General features: G+C 36.3%; 1 non-coding gene across 1 annotated transcript; it reads right to left on the reverse strand.

The window, feature by feature from the left end:
- Positions 1-4,899: 4,899 nt before the first annotated feature.
- Positions 4,900-4,961, reverse strand: LOC112205934 (U7 small nuclear RNA). The gene has a single exon (XR_002940072.1). It is a non-coding gene; the product is annotated as a U7 small nuclear RNA (small nuclear RNA).
- Positions 4,962-11,918: the final 6,957 nt, after the last annotated feature.

An 11,918-nucleotide genomic window follows, 5' to 3' on the forward strand; every position in this document is an offset into this window, starting at 1 on the left:
ATGCATCACATAATGACATTTTTGCCAACAATGGACCACATATATGATGTTGGTCCCACAAGATTATAACGGAGCTAAAAATTCCTATTGCTAACTTAATGTCATAGTGCAATGTATTACTCATGTCTGTGGTGATGGTGGTATTACAAAATCTGCACAGCCAATCATACAGAAGTGAAGAGTAATGTGCAAGGCCTTCACATTCACTCACCACTCACTGACTCACCCAGAGCAATTTCCAATCCTGCAAGCTCCTTTCATGTTAAGTGTCCTATACAGGTGTACCATCATCTTTTGTGCCTTTTTACTGTACTTTCTCTGTTTAAGTTTAGATACACAAATACCATTGTATTACAATTGCCTGCAGTATTCAGTACTGTAACATTCTGTACAAGTTTGTAGCCTAGGAGGAATAGGCTGTATCACTTAGGTTTGTGTAAATATACTCTATGATGTTTACACAAAGACAAAATTGCCTAACAATGCATTTCTGAGAAGGTATCCCTGACACTAAGTGACTCGTGACTGTATAACTGACTTCTGAGTATGAACTTTGTATCCTACAACTTTGCTGAATTAGTTTATTACATCTAACAAAGTGTTTTTGTGTGTGTGTGTGTGGATTCTTTTGGGTTACATATGATTACATCATCAGTGAATAAAGATAGTTTTACTTCTTTCTTTGTCTTACCTAATTGCTCAGGACAGAACTTCCACTACTATGTTGAATACAAGTGGTAAGTGTGGGTATCCTTGACTTGTTCCTGATTTCAGGGGAAAAGCTGCCAATCTTTCACCACTGAGTATAATGCCGGCTATAAGCTTCCACAGATGGCCTTTATCATGCTAAGAACTTTTTTTTTTTTTTTTTTGAGACAGGGTCTCATTTGTCACCCAGGCTGAAGTGCAGTGGTACAATCTCGGCTACAAGCATGCACCATCAGGGTTGGCTAATTCCTTTTTTTTTTTGGTAGAGATGGTGTTTTACCATGTTGCCCAAGCTGGTCTTGAACTCGTGAGCTCAAGTGATCTCCTCACCTCGGCATCCCAAAGTGCTGGGATTACAGACGTGAATCACCACGCCTGGCCTGAGTACATTCCTTTCTATTCCTAGTTTACTCAATGTTTTTCACTGGGGGATGTTTCCAGATTTTTCAAGTACTTTTCTACATAAATTAAGATCATGCAATTTTATTTCTTTATTAATGTGGTATATAAAATGATTAAATTACCTATGTTGATCCACCCTAACTTTTTTGGGATAAATCCCACTAGGTCATAGTGCATAATCTTTTAAACAGGCTGCTGGATTTGGTTTGCTAGTATTTTGTTGAGGATTCCTGCATCTATATTCATAATGAATATAGTCCTATAGTTTTTTGTAATATCTTTGCCTGGCTTCAGTATCAGGGTAATGCTAGCCTCATGAGTTAGAAAGTGTTTCCCACCTCTTCAATTTTTTTGGAAGGATTTATGTTAACTCTTAAATATTTGGTAGAATTCATCAGTAAAGTCATGCGATCCTGGGCTTCTCTTTGTTGGGGGATTTTTTTTTATTTTGATTCAATCTCTTGTTACAGGACTATTCAGTTTCTATTTCTTCTGCGATCAGTTTTGGTACTTTGCATCTTTCTAGGAATATGGCCATTTCAACTAGGTTATCCAATTTGTTAGCGTAATATTTGTTGGTATACAACTTTTCATAGTATTCTCTCACAATCCTTTTTCATTTCTGTAAAGTCAGTAGTAATGTCCCCATTTTCATTTGATTTTAATAATTTGAGTTTTTTCTTAGCCAATCTAGTTAAAGGTTTATCAATTTTATCTTTTCAAAGAACCAGGTTTTGCTTTGTTAATTTTTCTGTCTTTCTATTCTCCATTTCTCTCTGTTCTCATATTTATTATTTTCTCCCTTCTAGCTTTGAGTTCAGTTTGCTCCTTTTTTACTCATTCCTTAAGGTATATACTTAGGTTATTGGAGCTCTTTCTTCTTTTTAAATGGAGACATTTATAGCTATAAAATTTCCTCTTAGCACTGCTTTCCCCACATCCATAATTTCTGGCATATTGTGTTTTAGTTTTCTTTTGTCTCAAAGGATTTTCTAATTTCCCTTGTGATATTTTTCTTTTCATTTCTTTTCAAAGAGGGAAGCCCTTGTGATTTCTTCCTTGACCCATTTGTTATACAGCAGTTTGTTTTTTGAATGTCGCATAGTTGTGAATTTTCCAGTTTGCCTTCTATCAGCGATTTCATTTTTCTTTTCTTTTTTTTTGAGACACAGTCTCACTCTGTCGCCCAGGCTGGACTGCAGTGGTACAATCTCAGCTCACTGCAAGCTCCGCTTCCAGGGTTCATGCCATTCTCCTGCCTCAGCCTCTGGAGTAGCTAGGACTACAGGCACCCGCCACCACACCCAGCTAATTTTATATATATTTTTTTTTAGTAGAGACGGGGTTTCACTGTGTTGGCCAGGATGGTCTCGATCTCCTGACCTCGTGCTCCACCCGCCTCAGCCTCCCAAAGTCCTGGGATTACAGGAGTGAGCCACCACGCCCGGCCTTCTTTCTTATTTTATTTGAGACAGAGTCTCACTCTGTTGTGGATAGCGTGAGAGATCTCAGCTCACTACAACCTTTGCCTCCTGGTTTCAAGTGATTCTTGTGCCTCAGCCCCCTGAGTAGCTGGGATTACAGGTGCCTGCCAAAAGATCTGGCTAATTTTTTAAAATATTTTTCATAGAGATGGGGTTTCACCATGTTGGTCAGGCTGGTCTTGAACTCTTGACCTCAGATGATCCACCTGCCACGGCCTCCCAAAGTGTTGGGATTACAGGCGTGAGCCACCGTGCCCAGCCCCTAATGAATTTTTAAGATAGAAATCATACAAATTATCTTCTCCAGGAACAATGAATTGCTTGAACCTGGGAGACGGCAGCTGCACCGAGCTGAGATTGCACCATTGCACTCCAGCCTGGGCAACAAGAGCAAAACTCTGTCTCAAAAAATAAAAATAAAAACTTATTAGGACTTCCTTTGGGGCCTACCATATGGGATATATCCAGGAGAATGTTCCAAGGGCACCTGAAGAAAAATGTGTATTCTGCTGTTACAGGAAGTGAAGAAAAGTGATCTTTATGTCTCTTAGGTCTACTTGGTTTATGTTGTTGTTCAAGGCCTCCATTTCCTTATTGATCTCCTGTGTGGTCGTTGTTTCAATCCATTATTGAAAGTGAGATATTGAAGTATCCAACTACCACTGTAGAACAATCGATTTCTTCCTTATATTTTATCAATATTTGCTTCATATATTTCAAAACTTTGCTCTATATGTTTATAATATACTCTTGACAAATTCAACCTTTTATAAAGAAATAACGTTCTTCGTTTCCTGTTAACTTTTTGGCTTAAAGTCTATTTTTCTGGCTGGGCATGGTGGCTCATGGCTATAATCCCAGCACTTTGGGAGGCCAAGCCAGGTGGATCACTTGAGCCCAGGAGTTTGATACCTGCCTGGCAACATGGTGAAATCCTGTCTCTACAAATAATTTTTTTTTTAAATAACAAGGTGTGGTGGTGGCACATGCCTGTGGTTCAAACTACTCAGGAGGCTGAGGTAGGAGGATCATTTGAGCTTGGGAGGTTAAGGCTGCAGTGAGCTGTGACCACAGCACAGCACTCCAATCTGAGCGACAGAGCAAGACTCTATCTAAAAAAAAAAAAAAAAAACAGTCTATTTGGCCGGGCACGGTGGCTCGCGCCTGTAATCCCAGCAATTTGGGAGGCTGAGGAGGGCAGATCACCTCAGGTCAGAAGTTCAAGGCCAGCCTGGCCAACATGGTGAAACCCCGTTTCTACTAAAAATACAAAAATTAGCTGGGTGTGGTGGCAGGTGCCTGTAATCCCAGCTACTTGGGAGGCTGAGGCAACAGAATCGCTTGAACCCAGGAGGCATGGGTTGCAGTGAGCCAAGATCACACCACTGCATTCCAGCCTGGGGGACAAGAGCGAGACTTCGTCTCAAAAAAAAAAAAAAAACACATAAAAAACCCAGTCTATTTTTCTGACACTAATATAGCCACCTCAGCTTTCTTTTGATTACCACTTGCATAGACTATCTTTTCCTGTTCTTCTACTTTTAACTTCTTTGTTTCTTTGTATTGAAAGAGAGTCTCTTGTAGACAGTATATAGATGGATTGTGTTTTTCCAATTCTGACAATATTCGCCTTTAATTTGCAGAGTTGAATTCAACTACTTTCAAAATAATTACTGATAAGGACTCACTGCTATCATTTAGCTATTTGTTCTCTATATATCTTACATGTTTTTTTAACCTCAATTCCATCATCACTTAAAAATATATATATTTAGTTAATATTTTGTAGTGTACCATTTTGATGTGTGTGTATGTTATTTTCTTTGTGGTTACTGTGGGGATTACAATTAATATCTTAAAGTTATAATGACCTAGTTTGAATAATGTCAACTTTGTTTCAATTATATATATATATATACACACACACACACACACACACACACACTATTCCTATAGACGCCCATCTCTATATTGTCACAGGTAACATATTTTTACGTCATATACTATTAACACAAATCTAAAATTATTGTTTTATGCATTTATCCTTTAAATTACACAGTAAAATGAAACATCACAAACCAAAAATACAATAATGCTTTTATATTTACTTGTGTAGTTACCTTTACTAGTGTAGTTACCTTTACTAGTAGTTACTTTTACTAGTGTTATTTGTTCATATGGTTTTCATTTCAGCCTGAAAGACTCCCTTTACCATTTCTTGTAAAGCAAGTGTACTAGTAATAAATTTCCCCAGTCTTTTCATCTGAAAATATAATAACTGTTTCTCCATTTTTTTTTAGGAGTGGAGGGTGCTTCCAGTGAAGACTAGGAACCAGTTAGACAAATTCTAAAAGAGCTGTCATACTTTTCTCCACTCTTGAAGGACAGTTTTTCCAAATATAGAATTCTCAGTTATTTTCTTTTACTATTTTAAATATGCCATCCCACTTCCTTCTGGCCTCCATAGTTTTTGATAAGAAATCCACTGTTAATCTTATTGAGGATTCCTTGTACATGAAGAGTTAGCTCCTTTTGCTTTCTAGATTCTCTTGCTTTGTAGAATTTGAGTATAACATGTCTTACTGTGGATCTCTTTGACTTCATCCTGCTTAATGTTTAAGTTTTTGGATGAATATATTCATGTCTTTCATCAAATTTGGGAAATATTTGTTCTGTTTTTTTCTCTCTCATCCCTCCTGACACTTCCATGATGCATGTGCTGGTATGCTTGATGGTGTCCCACAAATCCCTAAGGTTCTGTTCCTTTTTTTTCACTCTTTTTCCCTTCCGCTCTTTAAATTGCATAATAGCCTTATCTCATGTTTGGTAATTTTCTCTTTTGCCTACTCATATTTGCAAATGAACTCCTCTGGTGAATTTCCATTTAATCTACTGTACTTTTATGTTCAGAATTTCTATTTGATTCCTTTTTTATAACTTTTATCTTTTTATTGATATGCCCTATTTGGTTGTACATTTTTTATTTTTTTTATTTCTTTTCTTAAGAGACAGGGTCTTACTCTTGTGACTCAGGCTGGAGTACAGTGTCAGTTCAGCCTCAAACTCCTGGGCTCAAGGGATCTTCCTGTCTCAGCTTCTCAAGTGGCTAGGACTACAGATATGTGCCACCAGACCTGGCTAATTTTTTTTTTTTTAATTTTTGTACAGATTGGAGGTCTTGTTATATTGACCACACTGGTCTCAAATTCCTGGCCCCAAGTGATCCTCCCATCTTAGCCTCCCAAAGCACTAGGATTACGGGTGTGCATCACTGTGCCAGGCCTTATACATTGTTTTTCTGATTTTCCATAGTTCTTTGTCCATAGTTTCCCTTTAACTGATTAAGCATTTTAAGAGAGTTGGTTTAATGTCTTTGACTAGTAACTCCAATGTTTAGTATTCCTCAGAGATGGTTTCTGTAAAACTTCTTTAAAAAAAAAAAATTCCCATGAATGGGCTATACTTTTCTGTTTCTTTATATGGTGACTTTTTTGTTGAGAATTAGACAATTAGACATCTTGAGTACTATAATGTGGTAACTCTCAAAATCAGATTCTACTGCTCTTCATGGATTACTCATTTTTGCTTGCTTAAGGCTGCAGTATTTTATGTGGACAAAGAAGTTTCTCTTCTGTTATTGCTGGAGTCAGGCACTGACCTGACAGAGATTTAATTAAATGTATGGATCCAAAGAGAGAGAGAAAAGAGTGTGTTCCTTTACATTTTCTGTTAGTTGCCATGAGAAAGCTGCTACAAGCCAGGGGGGCTGAAAAATAAAAAGTGTCTTTGCTGGTTCCTTAGGGAATTGCCAGACTGACCAAATGCACAACTCCTAAAATTTGTAGGAAAAGTTCCTTACTGCCACCCCTGGCAATAGCCAGCTACTCCAGAAATGCAGACTACTATCCCCATGGCTGCAGCAGGGTAGAAGAAAGGGGATTGCTAGCTGTATTGCAATGAAATGTTATTGCATTTCAGTTATACTTTTCTTCATCAAGCACTCCTCAGGTTGCTGTAAGTGTTCAATCAGTTTCCAGAGTTCTAAAATAGTTGATAATACCTTTTTCACATTTAGTGGTTGTTTTATTAGAAGACCAAGCTCTGAAACTTCTTATTCCACAATTTTCCAGGATATCACTCTTCTTTTTCCATAGTCACTGATGTGACAGTAAAAATCCACCCAAGATGTACAACTAGGTGCATTTTCACAAGAAAGCATTTTGAGAAGAAAGGCAGGCAATGGCCATTGAACCATCTTTTGTTTTTTGAACCATTTTTAAAAGGAAAAAGTTGTGTCATCTAAAAATCCAAGAACTATGTGTATCTAGATTTGAAATTTGAGAGTCTTTGTCATTGTTAATTTCTGTCATGTGGTTCATCCAATTCTTCTCTTACGACATGTAGGCCAAGAACTTAGAAAGAGATCCATTGTTCCAACAGACAGAAGGCTTACGTTTTAAGATGTCTTTATTTTTGACATAAATTAAATGTAAATCTTATTAAAAAATAAAAGTTGTCTATGCCAAAAGGTTACAATGGTTAATCCATTTATATAATATTCTCAAAATGACAAAACTGTAAACCTGGAGAATAGACTAGTGATTTGCAGGGGTTAGCAGCTGGGGTATAGGAGGATCAGTTGTGGCTATAAAAAAATGTGGCATGAGGAATACTTGTGGTGACTGAAGTTCTACATCTTGAATGTAGTGGAGGTAACATGAATCTACACATGATACAACTATATTGAACTAAATGCACACACACACAAATGCATGTTAAACCTGTGAATTCTACATAAGGTCATTAGATGTCAATTTCTTGATAGTGATACTGTACTATAGTTATACGAGATATAGTTACCACTGGGGGAAAATGAGTGAAGGATACAAGAGATCTTTCTGTACTATTACTAACTGCAACTACATGTAAATCTAATATTTAAAAAATAAGCTGTGGCTGAGTGTAACAGTATACAATAAATCATCTCTTCTGCTGTCTTAGCTGAAGAATTGAAAAAAATTTTCAAGACAGAAAGTTAAAAAAATAAGCCTTGTGAGTTAAATGCATGTTGAGAAAGAGAACTGGCCTGGAAATAAGAGGACTGCTTGTTATGCACTAAGTTTCTCAAGCTTTCTGCATCTCATCTGTAAAAGGGACTATCACAATATTGTTGAAAAGACTATATGAAGAATATATTTAAAAGCACTGTGAAAATTGTGATACGTGTTATTTTGAGATTTTTGATAACAGTATTTAACATTTACTGTTTTTATGTGTTGTGTGTTATTCATACTACAAGATCTTCTAATAACCCTAATTTTCTAATAACTTAATCTTCTTGATAACCCTATAAAAACATCATACAACTAATCCCATTTGACAGAAAAAAAAAAACTTAAAAATTCAGAGCAGTTAAGTAAATTGCATAAGGTCATTCACTTAATAAAAATAGCTACCATTTATTGAATGCTTTATATAGTTGGCACATACTTAACATTATATCATTTATTTAATGTTATAAGGCAGGTGTTATTATTTTCCATTTTATAGAACAGGACTAACTTAACCAAGGTTGTATACACAACTTGTAAGAGGCATGCCAGATCTTTTATATAGTTGACCACCACAGTCACTATCTACTTATAAATAGCTTATAAGACTGGCATATAACATGCAATGTTTATAAAACTAGTTTGTTGCTAAACCTAGAAAAAATATTATTTTCCCTCCAACTATTTTTCTTCTTTAAAACTTAAAAACTCCATTCCTCAAATTACCTTTATTCTTTTGTTTTCTTTTACTTCTTAAAAAGAGGACTTTTAATCAATTTTATTAATTCATTTCTTTTACCTTCCCCTACTATTCAAGAAGAACCTTACAAAAATCTATGTTTGGCTAATAATGAATGATTACTATTAATTTTATCATGGCCATTTTATCTCTCACTTTTTATTTCCTTTGATTCTGCTCTTAAAATTATTTTGTTATAAAAAATGGAAGTCTCGGCTGGGCACATTGGCTCACATCTGTAATCCCAGCGCTTTGGGAGGCAGAGGTGGGTGGATCACCTGAGGTCAGGAGTTCGAGACTATCCTGGCCAACATGGCGAAACCCTGTCTCTACTAAAAATAAGAAAATTAGCCAGGCATGGTGGTGGGTACCTGTAATCCCAGCTACCTGGGAGGCTAAGGCTGGAGAATCTCTTGAACTGGAGAGGCGGATGTTGCAGTGAGCCGAGACTGCGCCATTGCACTCCAGCCTGGGCAACAAGAGCAAAACTGTCTCAAAAAAAAACCAAAAAAAAAAACCTCTATGAATTAGAAGTAACTTGAGGGGTCACCTCTTTGTTATAATAATTTCTCACTCTTTTTTCTACATTATAAATTATGCTTAATCACCTAGGTTTGATTTTGCTGTGAATTTATTCTTCAACTCGTAGAAACCCCAACATTCTATAGAACTTCCTCTATTCAACAATACAGATACATGTCAATTCCAGAAACCTCTCTACATCCACACCACAACCCCTGTATTTCTTATTCACCTGCTATAAATATTATTTGCTTGAGACTCTTGTTTTTGGTTTCTGCCAGTTTGTTTTTCTTTCCACTTTGTTTCATATGCTGCCTCTTTGAAGGTCTCTAAAAAGAGAAATACTCCCTCAATTCTCTGTATAACCATTTTCTTTTTCTTTGATCTCTTAGAAATCTTTATTAAACAAAGATTTTCCAATTTTTTCTTCACTCATACCTCTTTTCCAGGCTCTTAAATGACATTTCTTACTTGCCGAATTAATGGCTTATCATATTCCCTGTCGCTCAAGATTTAATCTTTAGAATTCTTTTTCAATAGTCCCTCTTCCCTACTCACCATGGTTAACAGATCAGTGTGTTCTTAAATCGAGGTTTTTAATTTAAATAATCTAAATCAAAATCATGAAGAAGGGTTGTTAAAAATGCTAGATTCATGTGCTTTACCCTGAATTAGCTGAAAAGGTTTTCAAGGATAGATCCCAGAAATCTTTTTAAATCAACAACCCATGTAAGACTTAGGCATACTACATTTTGAGAACTACTGCATTATATCAATTTTCACCTAAGTCTGCTCATTCTACCTTCTCAGTGTTTCTCATCCATTTATCTCCTATTGTCTCTACCCTAGTTCAGGGCTGATTCATCTCTTAGCTGGACATCTGTAATAGGATTTTCCTGCCTTTAGGATATTTCCCACTTTAATTCATCCTACACACTGGTGTCTTATTAATCTTACTAAATTGCAGCTCTGCTCATTTAATGTGACAAGAATTTACTGAGAGCATACTATATACTAGGTGCTCTAGGGCAGTAGATTCTAAATGGTGTGATCACCAGATTTATTAAGTGAGGGAAAACTTTTCAAAATAGAGATCCTCTACCACCTCTCCAGGCCTACTTAATTACAATCTTCAGAGCTAGAATTAAGACAAGTTTCTTTTTAAAAAGTTCCCCAATTGACTCCTTTGGGTAACACTAGATGCTTTTGAATAACATTAGACTGGAACAAATAAAGATTAAGACATTCTTGTGTATTTCAGAACGTACTGCGAGGGATATGAACATAAGCAAATAGCTACCATATAATATGCCGATTAATGATATATTAGAGGTACCAAGTGCCATGAAAAGATTAATTCGAACTGCATTAAATACCTTCAGCACCACACCCAGCTGGATGAAATCTGTTTGTCCTCTAATCTTCCATAGCACTTTATCTATAATCCTCTTATGGTCTTCTTTCATCTTGCTCAATAATTATTTTTTTATTTGTCTCATTTCCTCTACCCTTGTACTTGAGGCCACGGTCTTGGTCTTTGTGGTGCATGTAGTCTGACAAGAAATTTTTTTTTGGAGTTCAAATTTACTTACACGATAAAGTTACACAAAAAATTAAATTTTGTAAAGTTAGGTATTTAACAAATGATCTCAAAAATAGGTCCTTTTAACTCTAGGATATATGTAGCCAAACGTATGGATCTTAATCCCTGCATGGCACTTAGTACAGTTCCTTTAACACAGCAAGTACTCAATAAAAAAAGCTGTGCGTAAACCAATGGGGTCTGGGAAAAATGTATTTGGATATGCAATAAAAATACTTAATATGTCCAATATCCACCATCAGGTTATGATTCCAAACGAAATAACATGGTGATGGTTTTTGCAAACTGATAACCTATAAGTCAAAACCAGCCAAACTGTTTTGTTTGGATGGCTCGGGTGGGGATGGAGGGTTGTTTACAATTTTAATTTGAATGTCTTCTGTCTGGGCAAATATACTTTGAATTGCCACAGGCCCTACCACTTCCTATTATCTTACACTAATCTGACTTACACATTTATGCTATCTATAGGTCTAAAAATGGGAGTTCTGAAAGGTGACAGATAATTGCTCCCAATCATTTCTGCTTTTTGAGTCTTGGCTACTGTTATGGGCTTGAGTCTCCCCAAAAGTTATATGTTAAAGGTGTAACCCCTAGTACTTCAGAAAGTAACCCTATTTGGAGATAAGGTGTTTGAAGAGGTAATTAAGCTAAAATGAGGTCTTTAACATGGGCCTAAATCCAGTAGGGTTGGTGTGCTTACAAGGAAAGAAAATTTGGACACAGGTGTGCACACACATGGAGAAAACAGCACATGAAGACAAAGAGATGAGACAGTGATCTGAGTCAAGGAGAGAGACCTCAGAAAGAAACCAACCCTGCTGATACCTTGATCTTGAACTTCTAGCCTCCAGAATTGTGAGAAAATAACTTTCTGTTGTTTAAGCCACCTAGTCTGTGGCATTTTGTTATGTTTGCTCTAGCAAACTAATATGGATCTCAACTATATTTAGTATTAATCTTGGCAGTTTTACATCAAAACTTATTTGTTCAAGTCTTTCTGCCAGGTACATGGTGAACACAATTCTGAGTAGTTTAGGGTTTAGATGATGCAAGTTATATGTAAGATATATTCATAAACATAAATAAGAAACATTATAAAGAATACAAAAAAATGCCAAATAAAGACTATTATAGGCATTCAGGAGGCAGAGAGGTGACTATGGACTAGGTCACAAAAGATTCACAATTTGACCTGGGTCTTAAAAGCGTAAGTAGGATTCAGCCAAGCTGAGGAGAGAGGACATCAAGGAGAGAACAGTGAACAATGGCAAATACATGTCTACTACCGGAGGAAATTTATTTTTCTCCTTTTAAGTACCTCTACGTTCAAGTTTCTTTTCTGTGCTTTCTAACCTCTAAGATCACTATATATTTTTAAATGAATGGTGTAAGTCCTTACAAAATTT

This window comes from Pan troglodytes, chromosome 18 (genome assembly GCF_028858775.2).
Source record: "Pan troglodytes isolate AG18354 chromosome 18, NHGRI_mPanTro3-v2.0_pri, whole genome shotgun sequence".
NCBI lineage: Eukaryota > Metazoa > Chordata > Mammalia > Primates > Hominidae > Pan > Pan troglodytes.